We start from the raw sequence: 3133 nt of genomic DNA, 5'->3' as shown, positions 1-3133 counted from the left end.
CTACGAAATCATAAATGAAATACATAATAATAAGTCAAGTTCAAGTACTAGATATGTTTTTGCGAAAGCAAATTTCAGGAAAATTAACAAAGAACTTTCAAAGTTATCTTGGCCAATATATAGAGATGACGTGGAGCGTAGCGTTGAGCACTTTAATGATACTGTTTTCAATTTGTTTCGAAAGTATGTGCCAATACGTAATATTGTTCATGAAGAACCAATACAATTATGGTTCACTAAAGAGCTTAAAAAATTGAAAAATAAAAAGTCGCACTCTTTTAAACTGTATAAAAGAACGGGCTTACACAGTGATTACCTAAGGTACTCAGTTTTGCGGCATAGCTACTTTGCATTAAATAAGAAATGTTATAATTCATATTTATGTAAAATTAAGAGGAATTTAATTAATAATCCTAAATCATTTTATGGTTTCGTAAATTCAAAGCGTAAGGCACATGGTTTTCCGTCCGCTATGCATTATCGCAACACTGTATCTAGCGACAGCCAACTCATTGCCAACATGTTTGCTCGGTTCTTTAGGTCCAATTATTCTGTAGACTTCCCTATAAGTGGAGACTATCCGTACGAGCTTTGTCCTATCAACTCTGCTTATATTCCAGTAATATCTTCCGATGAAGTTTTACACTCTTTAAAAACCTTAAAAGCGTCATTTAGGCCTGGACCTGATCATATTCCGACCTGTTTTCTTAAAAACTGCGCTGAGAACATCTGCGAGCCTTTAACAACTCTATTCAATTTGTCACTTAAACATGGCGTTTTTCCGTCAGCCTGGAAGGAGTCTTTCATAATACCACTTCACAAAAACGGCAGCAGGTCGTCTATAGAAAACTATCGAGGCATAGCGAAACTCTCCGCTATCCCCAAATTATTCGAAGCAATTATTGTTAACCAGCTGACATATTCTATATCTTCTTCAATTACACAATCTCAACACGGGTTTTCTAAAGGAAAATCTACTATTACTAATTTATTGGAGTTTACAACTCATGTCTCAAACGGTTTTAGAGAAAATGCTCATACCGACGTAATTTACACCGATTTCAGTAAAGCTTTTGACAAAGTATGTCACTCGTTACTCATCCGTAAACTCGACCTAATCGGCTTTCAGCCCAGTCTCCTTCAATGGATCTCATCTTACCTCTCTGATAGAACACAAAGAGTTATTGTTAATAATTGTTCTTCCAACATCATTAAAGTTTCTTCAGGAGTTCCTCAGGGAAGCCACCTTGGTCCGATTCTGTTCCTGATATTCATTAATGATATTTCTTCTATAATAAAACATTCAAAAATTTTAATGTATGCCGATGATGTGAAACTTTTTAAAACATTGTCCTCTATCAAAGAAAGGTCTTTGTTACAAGCGGATCTGAACAACGTGGTTAGTTGGTGTAATACAAACTATATGCCACTAAACCTTCAAAAATGTAAAGTTATGTGTTTCTCTCGGAGGGCTGTTCAACCAGCTGTTTATTCAATATCAAATTATAATCTGGAGCAGGTACCCAATTTTGTCGATCTTGGTATCACAATGGATTCCAAACTCAATTTCAACCATCATATTAATGTTACAGTCAATAAAGCCAAAGGCGTTTTTGCATTTGTAAGGCGATGGTCAAAAGAGTTCAAAGATCCTTATGTTACAAAAGCTCTTTTTACCAGTTTAGTTAGACCTATACTAGAATACGGATCTATTGTTTGGAATCCCCGCTACCAAGTTCATTCAGAAAGGATTGAATCAATTCAAAAACAATTCTTGCTTTTTGCATTGCGTAATTTTAACTGGGATTCAGATTACAATCTCCCCCCTTACACAAGTCGTCTAAAGCTCATAAATTTGCCTACACTCGCAAGTCGTAGAGAAATGCTGGGTATAATATTTATCGTAAAATTAATGACAGGCTTGATTAATAGCCCGGCCCTCCTGGCTGAGGTAAATTTTAATGTTCCTTCTCGAGTGTCAAGACACTTTCGACCTTTATTTTTTAAAGCCATGCAAAACTAATTTTGAACTAAACGAATCATTCCGTGGTTTATGTCAAGATTTTAACTGTCATTCCAGCACGTTTGACGTATCGGACTCGATTTTTACTATAAAGAAAACTATTATTTCCACTCTCAATAATTGAAATACTATCTTTAGCATATCCAATCAGCTGATGAATTTGATTCTGTAGCTGAATAGTTTTAGATCTCGACACTTAACAAACTCCTGTTTCCACTACTCGGCACGAAAAAACTAAAAAAAAAAAAAAAAAAAAAAAAAAGTTTCCGTACGTCATGCGGACTGCGCCCCTCGTGTCGGTTGGGCGGGAATGGAGGGTAAAAAGCCGTTGGGATTAATTAATTAATTAATATCAATTTTTTATTTTCACTTTTATATGATTTTAAAATGTTGGCAAACTTCAAAAAAAAATCATGGCCGACAAATTGAGAGAACGGTTCTACCCTGCTATGTTTTTATCATGAGGACGAGCACACCTAAATTTAAGCATTCTAAAAATAGAATTATTAGCACAAACCAACAATACCAACAACCACATGATCAAGTGAATTGCAGCGGAATAGCTGCGCTTGATTTTGTTAGCATAACAAAAATGAAAATAGTGGAAATAAGCAAACGATAATTTACAAGGCGTACTTAGCACGGTGCATAGGCAACTGGCTGAGTCAGTGGGATCGTCGGTTCGAATCCTACTGAAAGAAGTCTGATGAGGAAATGTGGTGATTTCCGAAATAGCTATCACTTCTACCATTTTTTCAAATTATTGTTGCTTTTCCACAATAAATTTTGATTAAAAAAAAATGGCCTCGAGCTCATTATAAAATTGTTGAATATAATTTTTATTTTTTTTTTAAATACCACATTCAAACGAAGCAACTGAAAGGATCTTATATATAAAGCGAGAAACCGGCTTATAATTAAAAACACAGGGTCACAAAAAAAAGATGAAAGGTTCCTTTGACCAGACATAGTCTGTTATATGTTTTTGGGGTCGCTGAACACGAATCTGCAGTCCGTTTTGCTCCATCACGTCTGGAATTTAAGCGGCTACACCTAAAAATATATCTTAATCCCACATCGAGGTCGCAAACTTTTTTATAGATAAGAACT

At 35.2% G+C, this 3133-nt stretch overlaps 1 protein-coding gene across 1 annotated transcript in view; it reads right to left on the bottom strand.

The window, feature by feature from the left end:
• Positions 1-3133, bottom strand: part of LOC118748584 (calcium/calmodulin-dependent protein kinase kinase 2-like) — a 42002-nt gene that overhangs the window by 1427 nt on the left and 37442 nt on the right. The window lies entirely within an intron of this gene.

The sequence above is a fragment of the Rhagoletis pomonella genome, unplaced genomic scaffold (assembly GCF_013731165.1).
Source record: "Rhagoletis pomonella isolate Grant_MI unplaced genomic scaffold, Rhpom_1.0 Rhpom_scaffold_00001, whole genome shotgun sequence".
In the NCBI taxonomy this organism is placed as follows: Eukaryota; Metazoa; Arthropoda; class Insecta; order Diptera; family Tephritidae; genus Rhagoletis; species Rhagoletis pomonella.
This window is presented reverse-complemented; position numbering and strand designations above follow the sequence as displayed.